Consider the following 16,607-nt stretch of genomic DNA (forward strand, 5'->3'; position numbering starts at 1 on the left):
CATCATTCCAAGGGACATCACAACAATGGTATAGCTGGTAAGTTAGTGCTAGGGAGAGTAAGGTTACACATAGATGAAAGGTTACAGTCAGCTCAGAGCCATCAGGCAGTAAAGTGTTCATAAATGGTTGTAACCCTTTCACACTGGGAGGATTTCATTGCGTTACTCTTTTACTGCAGGGTAACACTAAAACAACGGAAACCTATGGGGCATTTCAGATTGGGCGCGGTGCAATGCGCCGGAAGCATATGCGGTGACGTGCTGGGACCAGAAGCCATGCAAGTCAGTGGCACCACAGATCTTTTAGGCTTCTTGCACACCAAGACGTTGCATTAGGTGGCACGTTAAGGTCGCATAACGTGCACCTAACACAACGTATGGTGCTGCAAGAGCCGACGGTAGAGTGAGCCGCGTTAGGCGGCTCGAGTCCTATAATGTCTCCCAGAGTGGCGCTGATTGGCCAGCGGGACCACGTGATGCGGAGCGAGACACTCCGCATCACGTGGTCCCGCCGGCCAATCAGCGCCCGCCAGTGCAGTGAATATTAAGTAGCCATGTGCGCGGCTACTGTAGCTGGCTCTCCCCGCCTCCTCTCCGCCCCCCACTGCGCATGTGCAAACAGTCTAACGCGGCTATAGCCACTCCAACGCCGTAGCATGCTGCACTTTGCACAGAACGTGCAGCGTTACATGTAACGCAACGTGGGCTGTGTGAACAGCCCACTTGTGTTACATTGCTGTGCGTTGGGGGAGAGTTACAGGCGCCTGTAACGTCTTGGTGTGTAAGCAGCCTTATACTGTTTCGGGTTCGCGTCGCACATGCGAGGAAGAGTATTTTATCAATACATTTGGTGCAATTCATATTTTCACCACAGGAAGTGAGTGCTGGAGAGCCTCACTTCAGATTTGACTCGCCACCAGTATTTCAAGCGGATCTGAGATGAAAAACTAACTATAACAAGTGACTTGTCTATATATCTTATCTAAAGTTTACACAGCAAATCTAGCTGCAAACAGCTTTAATAGAATATGATTCTTTCTTCCTGTGATACAATGACAGCAGCCATGTTTGTAAACATTACACAGAGGCAGGCTTATCTGTATATTGAGCAAAAAAACCTAATCCCCCTCCTCCCCCCTTTCTTCTGCCTCTGAAATCTCTGGCTAGTAATACCTCCCCCTCCTCCTGCCCAGACTGAGCTCCCATGAGCCCTTGCTACTGCCAAGGCTCTCTGAAAACCTGTGGGCGTGGCTTCTTTAGTTTATAGCGAATTAGAGTATTAAAACAAAAAAGCATTTGGCTTGAGGAATGCCCTATAAACAATAGGAAAGGAACAATTATGCAATGAGTAAAAGTTCATCTCGGATCCACTTTAAGAGAAGGCTCCTTACCGCAGGTAATTGCAAAGCCTTTTATTAGCGGTGCGGTCATCCAATCAAACCGTAACCACAACACTGGTCACTAATGTGAAACCGGCCTGAGGCAAAGGTTTGTGTTGGGGGTAGGCATCCGGTAGGAGATTTGCATCAGGCAGTAACTAAACACATGGGTTAGATATTTTGTGCCTAAGAAAACAAAACTAGTGCTGTGAATTTGTGCCAAACTGATGTGCACACATGCCCTCAAGTCCTTGGCAGAAAAACAATTAGGGTTTTTGTAATTAGCAAAAACATCTCCAAATATGAACTGCAGTACTTATTGGAATATGTAAAATATGTATGAATTGCTTTGAACAAGAAATAACATAAGGGAAACAGATTTAACTTTTTATCTGTTGCAGACTACTACTGCATACTGAAATCTAGCTTGCTTTTTCCTCCAAGCTACAATAGCCGATTTACCATTCCACATTCACCAGCCCATGTTTTAGTCATTAAAATATTGTCTCGTGCTTCTAGTCTACCCCCCTCGTGTGCCTACGACAAAAATGCAATAAACTCGGAGGAACCCCCGCAGGAATGTTGTCAGTGCAGCAACGTCACATCACATTCTGGCTCCCCTGCCTGCAAACAAGCAAAGCACAGTTTCAGGTCTTTCAATGTATGTTTGTGTACAGTTTACCACATGCATCTGAACCGCACTACTCCATCTCCAGAGCTTTATGCCCTCTGTGAAGAGGACATAAGCCACCAAAGACTTCTGATCAGATTAGTTTAGGTGAAGGGTAGAGAGAGAAATAAAGAACGAAGTACAATACCTTAATCATAAACAGCAACACTAAAGCATATGGGAACGCTTGGCAGTAAAGCACACTAGTGATAAAACAAATCTATAAAGTTGAGTGGTGCAGAAACAATAAGATGGTTTTACGGCCAGGTTGTAGAAGAAAGTAATTAGGAAATGTACCAGTAAAAGTAGTCTTATGAATCCAGCTCTGATAATCAGCTGCAGCCCAAATGACATCTTGTTACAGTGATCTTATGGCTGGGCATAGACTAGGAACATATCCACTTCTGGCACCAGTAGACAGCATGGTACAGAGTGAACCAATAGTTACCAAGCGTGCGCACATACGCAACTACCCCATACTCAGCATGGGCTATCTCTGCAAGATCCAGCCAGTAACGCAGAGGAATCAGTAATGCTTATGGCGCAGTGTTCTCCCCAGAAATTTTTTCTAGCCGGGTGGTATGAAAAAGTAGCCGGGTGGGGCAAGATGAGAGAATGCAGGGCAGGTGCTTCTGTGCACAACTCTGCTTACAGAATAGGAGGCGGTGAGCTGATAACAGCCGGGTGCTCACCAAAACTTGCCAGGTGGAGCTCCCGGCTAAAACAGCCTGGGGAGAACACTGTGGCACCTTGAAATGATACAGAGATTAGACATCTCTGCTAAGAGATGTGCCAATCTACAAGCAGATTTTTTTACAGACACGTTTATGCACATACAGGATGTGAGAAGTAGCTCCCTTCCCAAATATCCCACTGAATCATGTATGCTAAATGAAATGTCTAACGAGGGATGCCAAAGTATTCACAAAATCTTTTTCCATAGGCCCATATATCCCCTCTAATTTTTAATTGTTTTACCTGGTCTGTGTGCATTTGCTGAACTCTGCAGTGCCAAACATTTTCTCTTCTTTAGCAACAGTAGGGCCTGTTCTCAAGCTAGTGCTTTTTAAAAGCACTAAACTTAGGGGTGGTGGAAGAGACAAGGGCAGAAGTTATGTCACTTTTGACATTACAGAGAAAGAATATGGAAACCAGCAGATTTTTTTTTTCTTATCACATTTCTCTTAAATCTGACTGTGAACACTAAAAAAACAGGATAGGAAAGCTAAATATTTTTTTTTCAGTTACTATATACTTAAAGTATCTAAAACTATTCAAATCTGTGATTACTCTAGTGCAGGGGAGGCCATTGTGTAGATTGTTATCTACCAGCAGATAGCAAAGGACTCCTAGGTAGATCCCACACTCCCACCTGACTGATGTGCAGGTGTGCCTTGCATCTGTAGTAGATTCTACCTAGCTGATCATTTTAAATTCATAATTTTTGAAGTAGCTCGCAAGCTGAAAATGTGCAAGCAGGGGCACCTCTGGTCTAGAGTTTCATTGCACTCAATGCAGCCATGCAATGAGGGTGCAAAGGGATGCAATAAACGGTCTAATTTCTGCAGGCTAAATAATTAATGTGATAAGTAGACAGATGAGAATTGTGGCCGTCTTTTAAACAAAAGGATGTTTTATTTTCAATATATAGGCCTGCCAGGGTGACCTAGCGTTTTTAGGTTTTTTTGTTAATTGCCTATCTGGCTATATATTTGTGTGTCCTGTACACCAAGTCATGTAACTTGGCCATGGTTTCTAGCAAGTCTCCTAAGTACGCTTCTGGTGACGTCAGTGGGAGCAAGGACACGGCAACGCAGGTGCAGTGGTTTTCAGACTTTAAAGTCTGAAATTCCAGAAGTGTATCAGAGGCGGGGCCGGAGCATTGGGGAGTGGCTGCGCGGGCACAGGATGTCTGCGGAGGACCATTAGAAGCCCCGGGTAAGTTCAACTCATTTTCCCCTGACTGCCCTACAGTGTCCCTTTAACCAAATGTAATCTTGCCTGGGTGTTTAGGATCAACATCTTCTGTACAGGTCAGCTTCAGTTCATAGGCAGATGACCAAACGTTCCTGTTAAGTTTTTTACATTATACTGCAGAATTCATGGTTAATTTAATATTAAATGTTCTAAGATTTTAGGTTGCAAAGTGTCCTATCATAATCCATTAACACCAGTCGATTAGTTTATATATAGAGCTTTAGCGATTTATTTGGAAAACCTATTAATGTGGTTTCCAAAACATTTTCTCATCTCTTCTGTCATTTCCTTTGATCTGATATACCATTTGCATTCACAATTGAATTTGTTGAATGTATACCTTCTGTAACTAAAGTCTTGGATACAAGCTACACTGTTGTCAGCTGAGGCAGCCAGTGGGGGCACATAGCAGGCAAGAATCTAGCATTTGTACAGGGGTCCCCTGAAGTCACTTAAAGATCTGACATACTGGATCTTTAAATGACAATCTGTATTCTGCTCTTTACCCCATCCAGTTGGAAGCCACTCTGTCCTGTGTAAAGCAGCATTCCTTCCTCCCCACAGCAACAGACACATCACTAAACTCACTAAACTACAGTGAGGAGTCTCTACAGTCCGAACTGTCACCTGACAGATCAAGTCACGATCTCGTTGGGTGACAAGAGTTGTGTGTACATACACACTTTATGAAGCCACTTACATTTGAATAATCTGCTATATGGATAGCTTCCTCTCTACCCCAAGGGATATTGGCATCATTGCACACAGATATGTCTACTATAGTGAAGCGCAATCTTATCTGCGGTGACAACACATATGAAAGCCGGAGTGACTGACTGCAAATCATTCCAATTTCTGAGAAAGTCAGAGTGGATAGAACATTTTCAGCTTGTGTTTTTTGATCCGTTTGTTAGCCTTCCAGTTTCTTACCACTTAAACGCCGAACAGGCTAACTTACTTGTCTAATTGACCCCAAGTGTTTTAATACGAGACCTTTATAGCATTTCTTAATGCTTTATTCCCCCATTTATTGTATAGCTCTGCATAATATGTTGGCACTTTACAAACAACAATGTGAAGTTTAGGGTGGGCCTAGTAGTCATTTAATGATCAATGGTAGAATTGATTGAACCATATAATTGGGTTTATCTGTGATACTGATGTGCCCCCCCCCCCCCCCCCCAATATACCATGGTAAAAATCCTGGATTAGCAAAATAGGTGGTCTGACAAAACTTGTCCTTGCACTAGCTAGCTGGACAAGGTGCTTAACTACAGTGGGAGCAGCCTCTGCAACTGCTCTGGGGTGGCCCAGACCTGTACGATAAAGGGATCCATCCTTTAGATCAGGTGTTTTGTGGCTACTCTTGTTATGGGCGTGAAGATCACCATGTCCACACTTGTTTTATGACCCCTTCAAGATGGGGCCCCAGGGCTCTGAGGGTCACAAGGGGTTGGCAAGGGAAAGTGAGCATTAGGGGTCCCTAGCAAAGTTTTGCTGGGGAGCCCATGATTCATAGTTACGCCCCTAACCAGGTGCCTCAACTATATGCATTACCTTGCTCAACTCTGATGACTAGTCGTGTGAGTTTTGCAGTTCAATAAGCATTCTATTGACACGGTTTTCCCCATTCATGTTGAAGAGCAAAGGTCCAACTTGGAGAGCACACGAGCTCAACATGAATGTCAACATAAAATACATTTTTTTTTTCTTTTTACAACAGGTTAAACTTTAACAGACATGTTTGCAGAAGACGATAAGAGCGCGGATTAGAGCAACTCTTGAAGACTACAGAGAAATGTAACCCAAACCAGAGACACAAACACTCATGTAGAAGATATATAAATAAGTAATCCACAGAAACACATGGCTAAACTTCTAGCCAGTCTGCAATTATTCATAAAGTTTGTGTTTCCATGGTGATCATGCAGTCCTTGGAGTTCTAGTTGCCCCGACCTGTGCCTTTAGAGCAGACACTTGAAATGTCGATAGACGCTCAAAGTACAAATTACAGACCTTCCATCCCTGAATGCTGGTGACTACATAGTTACATAGTTACTTTGGTTGAAAAAAGACATACGTCCATCGAGTTCAACCAGTACAAAGTACAACTCCAGCCTGCTCCCTCACATATCCCTGTTGATCCAGAGGAAGGCGAAAAAACCCTTACAAGGTAAAAATTCCTTCCCGACTCCAGATGGCAATCAGATAAAATCCCTGGATCAACATCATTGGCATTACCTAGTAATTGTAGCCATGGATGTCATTCAACGCAAGGAAAGCATCTAAGCCCCCTTTAAATGCAGGTATAGAGTTTGCCATAACGACTTCCTGTGGCAATGCATTCCACATCTTAATCACTCTTACTGTAAAGAACCCTTTCCTAAATAAATGGCTAAAACGTTTTTCCTCCATGCGCAGATCATGTCCTCTAGTCCTTTGAGAAGGCCTAGGGACAAAAAGCTCATCCGCTAAGCTATTATATTGCCCTCTGATGTATTTATACATGTTAATTAGATCTCCTCTAAGGCGTCTTTTCTCTAGACTAAATAAACCCAGTTTATCTAACCTTTCTTGGTAAGTGAGACCTTCCATCCCACGTATCAATTTTGTTGCTCGTCTCTGCACCTGCTCTAAAACTGCAATATCTTTTTTGTAATGTGGTGCCCAGAACTGAATTCCATATTCCAGATGTGGCCTTACTAGAGAGTTAAACAGGGGCAATATTATGCTAGCATCTCGAGTTTTTATTTCCCTTTTAATGCATCCCAAAATTTTGTTAGCTTTAGCTGCAGCGGCTTGGCATTGAGTACGATTATTTAACTTGTTGTCGATGAGTACTCCTAAGTCCTTCTCCAAGTTTGATGTTCCCAACTGTATCCCATTTATTTTGTATGGTGTTAGACCATTGGTACGACCAAAATGCATGACTTTACATTTGTCAACATTGAATTTCATCTGCCATGTATGTGCCCATATAGCCATCCTATCCAGATCCTGTTGCAATATAACACTATCTTCCTTAGAGTTGATGATTCTGCACAATTTTGTATCATCTGCAAAAATAGCAACATTGCTCACTACTGTATCCACTAGGTCATTAATAAATAAATTGAAGAGCACTGGACCCAGTACAGACCCCTGTGGGACCCCACTGCTAACAGTCTCCCATTTTGAGTATGATCCATTGACCACAACTCTTTGTTTTCTGTCCATTAGCCAGTTCCCTATCCAAGCACACAGACTCTTCCCCAGTCCTTGCATCCTCATCTTTTGCACCAGACTTTTGTGGGGAACAGTGTCGAAGGCCTTAGCAAAGTCTAAGTATATCACATCTACAGCATTCCCAATATCCATATTAGCATTCACTACCTCATAAAAGCTGAGCATGTTAGTCAAACAGGACCTGTCTTTAGTAAACCCATGTTGATGCTGAGAAATAAGATTATTTTCTACTATGAAGTCATGTATAGTATCTCTTAGTAACCCCTCAAATAGTTTGCATACAACTGATGTTAAGCTTACAGGTCTATAATTTCCTGGATCTGATTTTTTGCCCTTCTTAAATAATGGGAAAACGTGGGCTGTACGCCAATCCACTGGGACTCTGCCAGTTGCAAGAGAGTCACAAAAGATAAGATAAAGGGGTTTATCTATAACTGAACTTAATTCCCTTAGGACCCGAGGATGCATGCCATCCGGGCCAGGTGCCTTGTCTATTTTTAATTTATTTAGTCTTGCCTTTACTTCTTCCTGCGTTAAGTATTTAATATTACAGTTAGAAGATTGAGACTCTTCCGCCTCTGTAATTTGCAACAGTGCTGTTTCCTTTGTAAAGACAGAAGCAAAGAAAGCATTTAATAACTCTGCCTTACCTTGGTCATCCACCATTGAGTTTCCACCTTCATCCTTTAGGAGTCCTATACAGTCAACCTTTCTTTTTTTAGAGTTGATGTACTTGTAAAACTTTTTTGGGTTAGATTTGATATCCCTAGCGATTTGATTTTCAGCTTCGATCTTTGCCAGCCTAATTTCTTTTTTACAATTTTTATTGCACTCCTTGTAATTGCTGAGTGCAGCCTCGGACCCCTCCTGTTTTAGGACCTTATAGGCATTCTTTTTCCTCTTCATTTTATCTCTAACCTTTCTATTCATCCATAGAGGCCTTTTTTTATTCCTAGACATTTTGTTTCCATATGGGATATACATACTACAATATTGATTGAGAATACGTTTAAAAGCTTGCCATTTCCCTTCAGTGTCGTCCCCTTGTAGTACATTATCCCAGTTCACCAAACTTAGTGCCTGCCTAATTTGATTGAACTTTGCTTTTCTAAAATTCATAGTTTTAGTGGTCCCGCTGCCCCGTGGCCTATCAGTCACCAGATCAAACGTTATCATGTTGTGATCACTATTTCCCAAATGTTCTTGAACCTGCACATTTGTTACATTATCTGGTCTATTCGAAATGATCAGATCCAGTAACGCATTCCCCCTTGTTGGTTCCGTTACCATTTGAGTCAAGTAATTGTCCTGTAGTGCTGCCAGAAATCTGCTGCTTTTACCAGAATGGGTAGCCTCAATACCCCAGTCAATGTCTGGAAAGTTGAAGTCGCCCATAACTATGACCTCATTTTTACTTGCCGCTTTTTCAATTTGCTGTAGTAATTGCAGTTCTGCAGCTTCATTAATATGAGGTGGTCTGTAGCATACCCCAATAAGCAATTGGCAACTTTTATTTCCACCATGAATATTTACCCAAACGGACTCCACATCTTCGCAATCTTCCTCCATCTCATCGTTGAGGACAGCTGTAAAAGAATTCTTAACAAAGAGACAAACCCCTCCACCTTTTTTCCCTGTTCTATCCCTCCTGAACACATTGTATCCTTTTAAATTGGCTATCCAGTCATGACTTTCATCCATCCATGTCTCGGTTATTCCCACATGCAGATATACACACTACAGATATATCATCCACTGTCCAGCAACTCATCCCAGCACTGCTCATCTGCTTTGCTTTGAAAATGTTATACTCAGCCCTACATAAAAGACCATCTCAGACAGTTGCATACAGGAAATAATTACACAGCATTATCAGCTGTTGCAGAATTGCTTGTATAACGTGTAAAAATCAGTCCTACAAGGCTAGTGAATTGTTAATTCACCAGGCAGACAGGAACCAATGCTGGATCCAAGTGAACATCTACTGACCTTCTGCAGTGGATGTGTAAACAGTCTGTTCCTTTTGAGAGAGTTCAGGCTGGGTGCACACTAGGCAGGGCAGAAAAACATGCGTTTCTGTACTGGGTGTTTGTTTTTTGCATGCGTTTGCATTTTTAATACATTTCACGTTTATTTACATAATGGAATAAAGTAATGCAAAAACATTCCTCTGCGTCTCCATCGAGATACATTATATGCGTTTTACATGCGTTAAAAAAATGCAGCAAGTTGTACGTTTTCAAAAACGCACCTTGGCTATCATTCATAAAGCATTTCCGCATGCGGAAATGCTAAAAACAGCTGACTTTACCGACCACTCGGCAAAGTCAGCATTCATAAACGCTCTTTCCGCATGAAAAAAATGACACTACCGAGCAGAGTGATAAATCACCGCCTTGTGCGGTGATTATCGGAACAAATGTAGCAAAATGTTAATTCATAAAGAATACCGCCAGCGGTGCAACGTCGGAAAGTCCCGCTCCCTCTGATGTGGCGATACCAATGCAAGTGAATGTAGACACACAGACCTCCCAGGCAGCTGCAGTAGATCGGAACACGGAGAAATGTATCAACTCGGCAGCTTCCGTGTCTCCGCAAGCCTACCGCCAGCCTAGTTCGGGGAATCTCCGCACTGATAACGCACCTGGATACTTCTTTATGAATGCCCACCCAGAAGTCTAAAACACCGCCAGCGGTGTTTTTCCGCATTGATTCCCCTTACCGACAGCCTCTTTATGAATGATATCCAATGTGTTGTTACATGCGGTCCATAGACTTGCATTTAGGGCAAATATACTAGCGTTACCGACTAGCGTGTTCCTAGCCTCAGTTTTAAAGATTTCTTTTTTTTTTAATTTTTTGGTTACTGGTAGTTTTAGTTATGAGTAATGTTCCTGATTTTAAGAAATAAAATTAGAGAAGGTCTTTGTTCTCCACACCAGTTCCTCTTATTTGTCAATACGCTGCGTTTGCAAAGGTGGTAGGAAAATTTTACACTTCTCCTGCATGCAGTTATACAGATTGGACATCTACACTGAACACTATGCTAGCTACACATAGGCTGATAACAGCCCCAGTACAGCAGAGGTCTAATAACAATTGAGTGGACAATGTGTTATTAGGTTTCCACAGATCAAACAACTAACATTGTGCTGCTCAATGTACAGAGCCAGCAGAACAAACAACTAACATTGCGCAGCTCGATGTACAGAGCCAAGACCATCAATATTCACACCTTCAGCTCCATAAACTGCTCACAACTGTTCAGAAAGTTGACCAATTATGCTGGGAATACACGGTTTGTTTTTGAGCCATTTAGATGGCTCGATAATTTCCGACATGTCCGATCTCCTGCTCGATCATTTCTCCGCTCAATTTGTGATAGCAGTGAATGGAAAAAGATAAACAAAACAAGCGGAAGATAATAGAATCAAGCGGTGAAATGATCGAACGGGAGAATTGAGCAGCAAAAACAAGCCCAGCATTAGACATGTTTGGGGCTTAAAGATCCCTTGCAGAGGTGATAAGAGTAGCCACAGCAACTGGCAGATTTGGGCAATGTGACCAAGCTATCTAATGTCACATCATTCTGGTCATCAAAATCATCAACTTTACTTTCCTATGAGTGCCTCTCGGCAGCATGCCAAGCTTATAAAGTTAAGTTGATACGGTTAGCAGCATTAAGGTATTGGATCGTTTTCTTAATAGCACTCTCTAGGCTGCATAGCGAAGTCTACTTGCACTGGTTAATCAGAAGCATCCCTGAAAATAGTTACACAATGTTGACAAGGGAAGTGATGTGATTAGTTACAAATAATGTGATCTAGTCTTGGAATTAAAAACTATGTAACCCTATATCCAGTGACCTGCCTGCACCTGCTTGTGAATGAGACCCTGTCCAGCAACCAGTCCAGACCTGCTCATGAATATGACTCTAGCCAGTGGCCATCCTGTAGCCACATGAAAAAGAGGTAGTCTGCCCAGTGACCATCCTGTACACACACACACACACACACACACACACGAGAAAGGGGGGCTCTGGCCAGTGGCCATCCTGTAGTCACACAAGAATTTGGGAATCTGCCCAGTGGCCATCCTGTAGCCACACAAGAAGGGGACTAGTCTGCCCAGTGGCCATCCTGTAGCCATACGGAAAGGGCGACTGTGCCCAGTGGCCATCCCGTAGCCACACGGAAAGGGGGACTGTGCCCAGGCCAGTGGCCATCACGTAGACACACAGAAAGGGGGACTGTGCCCAGTGGCCATCGCGTAGCCACACAGAAAGGGGGACTGCGCCCAGTGGCCATCCTGTAGCTACACTGAAAGGGGGACTGTGCCCAGTGGCCATCCTGTAGCCACACAGAGAGGGGGACTGTGCCCAGTGGCCACACAGAGAGGGGGTCTGTGCCCAGTGGCCACACAGAGAGGGGGACTGTGCCCAGTGGCCATCCTGTAGCCACACAGAGAGGGGGACTGTGCCCAGTGGCCACACAGAGAGGGGGTCTGTGCCCAGTGGCCATCCTGTGGCCACACAGAGAGGGGGACTGTGCCCAGTGGCCATCCTGTGACCACACAGAGAGGGGGTCTGTGTGCCCAGTGGCCACACAGAGAAGGGGACTGTGCCCAGTGGCCATCCTGTGGCCACACAGAGGGGGACTGTGCCCAGTGGCCATCCTGTGGCCACACAGAGGGGGACTGTGCCCAGTGGCCATCCTGTGGCCACACAGAGGGGGGACTGTGCCCAGTGGCCATCCTGTGGCCACACAGAGGGGGGACTGTGCCCAGTGGCCATCCTGTGGCCACACAGAGGGGGACTGTGCCCAGTGGCCATCCTGTGGCCACACAGAGGGGGACTGTGCCCAGTGGCCATCCTGTACACACACACACACACACAAGAAATAGGGGCTCTGGCCAGTGGCCATCCTGTAGTCACACAAGAATTTGGGAATCTGCCCAGTGGCCATTCTGTAGCTACTCAAAAAGGGGACTAGTCTGCCCAGTGGCCATTCTGTAGCTACACAAGAAAGGGACTAGTCTGCCCAGTGGCCATCCAGTAGCCACACGGAAAGGGCAACTGTACCCAGTGGCCATCCCGTAGCCACACAGAGAGGGGGGGATGTGCCCAGTGGCCATCCTGTAGCCACACAGAGAGGGGGGGGATGTGCCCAGTGGCCATCCTGTAGCCACACAGAGAGGGGGGGATGTGCCCAGTGGCCATCCTGTAGCCACACAGAGAGGGGGGGGATGTGCCCAGTGGCCATCCTGTAGCCACACAGAGAGGGGGGGATGTGCCCAGTGGCTATCCTGTAGCCACACAGAGAGGGGGGGATGTGCCCAGTGGCTATCCTGTAGCCACACAGAGAGGGGGGGATGTGCCCAGTGGCTATCCTGTAGCCACACAGAGAGGGGGGATGTGCCCAGTGGCCATCCTGTAGCCACACAGAGAGGGGGGGATGTGCCCAGTGGCCATCCTGTAGCCACACAGAGAGGGGGGGGATGTGCCCAGTGGCCATCCTGTAGCCACACAGAGAGGGAGTCTGTGCCCAGTGGCCATCCTGTAGCCACACAGAGAGGGAGTCTGTGCCCAGCAGCCATCCTGTAGCCACACAGAGAGGGGGACTGTGCCCAGCGGCCATCCTGTAGCCACACAGAGAGGGGGACTGTGCCCAGCGGCCATCCTGTAGCCACACAAGAAGGGGTACTCTGCCCAGCAGCCATTGTATAGCCACATGAGAAAGTGACTCTGCTCTACAACCACATGAGAAAGCAACTCAGAGACCACCCTGTAGCACTAGCCACTAGAGAAGTTGACTCTGGCCAGTGACCACCCTGTTCTCACATGAGAAGGTGACTCTGCCCAGAGACCATCCCACACCTGTATGTGAAGGTGCCCCTGTCTGGTCACCAGCACGCACCTGAATCCCTGTTCTATGACCAACCCGTCCTTGCATGCCAGCAGCGAGAGGAGCAATAAGAAGATCAGCCTGTATAGTCCGGGAACTTGCCAGCGTACTCACCGTGCAGATCAGGAGAGTTCTCTCGGCGGTGCGGTAGGCAGAAGTGGCTCCATGCCTGGAGAGAGCAGAGAAGGAAAGTTCAGCACCTCCAGGTGCCGCGTGTCAGCAACGCACAGCTGACTGTCCTACTCCGCTCACGGCTTATAGAGCTCTACAGCGCGACGTCAGCGCAGGTAACTCCTCCCACCCCTCCGATCTGCCAACGCTTCCACCACCTGGAGGGTGCTCCGCCGCTGTCCAGCCCTCTCTGCGAAGATACTAGGAGAGCCGCATTTCATGCTAAATAAAACAAAAAACTGGCATACCCTGCATCCCTTAGGCTGTGCATGCTCCCTGCCAGATTTTACCAGCTAGCTGCTGCTTGATTATCAGCTCCAATATTAAAAACCCCCGAGAGAGGAAGTGGATGACGTTATTTATCCTTTCAATAGAGAGATATAATCAGTGAAGTTTCTATACTTTAATGCTATGTACACACAATGCAATTTTCTGTCAGATTTACTGTCAAATCGCTTATTTCCAACATTTCCAACCAATTTTCGAATGATTTTTCATAGAAATGAATAAAAAAAATCGGTCGAAAACTTGATTGGAAATCAGATGGGACATGTTGGAAACTTGGAAATAATCGATCTGACAGTAAATCTGTCGAAAAATTGCATTGTGTGTACCTAGCATTAGTTTAGTTGTAGATAGTAAAGAAAGACAGATTTGGCCGGTTCACGCTCTCCTAAAAAATATTCTGTTTGGCAGAACCAAACGGAACAGATCCCTACAGGTGCGAATGGATCCTATGCTAATCAATAGGATCTGTTCATGTCAGCCCGTTTGAAATGGATCTGTTTGTTCCATTCCTCAGAATGGCCTGCAAATATAGGGAGTCTGTGATAATTCTGGATCGACAGATGCGTCACATTGACCGAGCGGTAACAGAACAGAATTAATGGATGAAAAATGGATGCCCCATGCAATGAACGGTTTACATTTGCTTAAAAATATCATTCTGTTTTTTTTTAAGCTCCACTTAAACGCAGGAAACAGATCCTATGTTAAAAATAGGATCCACTTCTACTTGTTAAAAAACACGGATCCGTTCGCTACGTTACGTAAGCAGAACGCAAGACGGAACACACAGTCCCAACTTGGCACATTTTCTGGATGGGAAAAGGTGCCCAATGAAAGACTATGAGAATGGTCACTGTCCGTTCTTACTAGGCTAGTCGCCGCATCTGTGTCGACCATTTTAGTGGCCACCATGACTTAATACGTGTCCCGTCACCCATCACCACCGCTCGGTTCCTTCTAAACAGCCTGGTGGCCGGTATTACCATGGGGTTCTCCATTGGGCTGCAAAAAACCAATGGGAATATTTAGGGAGAATTATCATCAGTTCATGTTGGACCAATGAAAATTATTTGTTTTTTTTGGGAGAATTGGCCTGCTGCAGCCTATGGAGAGCCATGCTTCTGCTGGCCTCCAGGCTGAATAGATGGACCGAATGGTGATGACGGCGGGACAGGTGAGCGGCAATGCGTACGTGCAAAGGTGATCGATGCAGCAGTGGTTGTTTAGTTCAATCGTGAAATGTGAAGGCAAGCAATTTGATTGAATGTGTATGCGAACTTCTCTGATCCAATGTTAACCTGCTCTCAGCTGGAGATTGGGGTCCCAGATGCTGGAAAATGTGCAGCTGTGAGAGGTTTGACAGGTGGACAGTCACGTTTTGACACAAGGGAAACCTACACAGTATTTAGCAGGTGGTTTTAATGTTTTGGCTCATTAGTGTACTGTATATACAGCCAGAACCAACAGGGCCGGGCCGAGGCATAGGCTGGAGAGGCTCCAGCCTCAGGGCGCAGTGTAGGAGGGGGCGCACAATTCATTTAGCTGTCATTCCTAATTGTGTTTTAAGCAGAAAGAAATAAGAAAAGGGGATACATACCAGTGACTGCAAGCCAGATAACTAGATATTAAGGTGTTGGGGAGGTTGGGGGCCCTGTGGCCCTCTTAGTCTAATAGCAATCAGTGTGTGATGGCTGGGTGGAGGGATGGAGGGGCGCACTTTGGTGTCTCAGCCTTGGGTGCTGGAGGACCTTGTCCCAGCTCTGAGAACCAATGACCATGGGCAGAATTCCCTCAAAAATATCATCATATCTGTATCTTCCAGCTCTCACAACTGTGGATTATAAGAACGGGGCATAATCCCCAACAGTTCCTTTTTTGGTAAGAGAATTCCTATTTTGGAAGCTAAACCCTGTTCCACTTTATTCTAGCCATACACCGCTGGCCTTGTGTTTGCCTCACATTGCATTATCACTGCTGTGGCTAACCACTGTCATTATTCACTTGTGTCCCAACAGTCGGAAAGTGATAGGAAATGGCACAACCACTGGAGCCAACTACTCATCCTGAAAAAAGTAAAAATAACAAATGAGCAATGCAATAATCGGTTGTGCATTTACAATGCATTAATCGCCCCCAGCGTACATTCTTCACCGCATGGTCACTTTGGTGAAGGGTGAGCCGAATGACGACTCACCCTGCTGCCGCTAAAATTCTGGGTGGCGTTAATTACTATCCCCCCTCCGAGTCATAGCAACATGGAGGAAGAAGTAATCCGTGCGCAGGACGTGGACTATAGCATTTACTGCTATAGCCGTGTCAAACAATGATGCTACGTGACACGCAGCGTATCAAGAAGCTCTGCCTCGCACCCCTGAGATGCTGCATGGGACAGTTTCTACTCTTTGTTAACAGTATCACTAAGTGAACAAAGCTAGTGACAGCTGGTGTGTACTGTTCCCAATATTGTCATAGAGCACAGAATGGTCTCTTTTCTGGTAGGGTTATCAAACAAATTACCTCATGTGAGGTAATTTACCTCATGAGGTAATGACATTTAGCAATTCTGGTAGACTTCAGTCATGTTTTACCTCATAAGGTAAATTATGTATTAATTCATGAGGTAATTTGCATTAATTTTACCAAAAATAGCAATTCTCATGGAAATTGGGGGCATGTTAGCACATTAGTTACCGATCAGTTTAAGACCTGCCTGTACCTGGATGTAAAGTCAATTTGTATGCATTTTGCAGTTTTTAGTGGGGTTCCTATTGATGTTTTAGTGTCGTTCCTATTCAGGCTGTGTAATAGAAAAGAATAATAGACATAAAACTCCAAATGTTTACTGATTTATTTATTTTTTATAAGGGATGCCTATAAATTTACTTTTCATAGGTTGCTACATAATCAAATACACCTTTCTCCCTCAATAAAAAAACATCTTCCAAAATACTATCCTAATTTATGAAAGACAATTAACGACTACTATTATTTATT

General features: G+C 44.9%; 1 protein-coding gene across 1 annotated transcript in view; it reads right to left on the reverse strand.

Annotated features, from left to right (window-relative positions):
• Positions 1-13,506, reverse strand: part of HS3ST1 (heparan sulfate-glucosamine 3-sulfotransferase 1) — a 62,032-nt gene extending 48,526 nt beyond the window's left edge. The window contains exon 1 of the mRNA XM_068267526.1: positions 13,269-13,506. The gene's annotated coding sequence lies outside the window, so the exon portion shown is untranslated. The remainder of the gene's footprint in view (positions 1-13,268) is intronic.
• Positions 13,507-16,607: the final 3,101 nt, after the last annotated feature.

This window comes from Hyperolius riggenbachi, chromosome 1 (genome assembly GCF_040937935.1).
Source record: "Hyperolius riggenbachi isolate aHypRig1 chromosome 1, aHypRig1.pri, whole genome shotgun sequence".
Classification (NCBI taxonomy): domain Eukaryota; kingdom Metazoa; phylum Chordata; class Amphibia; order Anura; family Hyperoliidae; genus Hyperolius; species Hyperolius riggenbachi.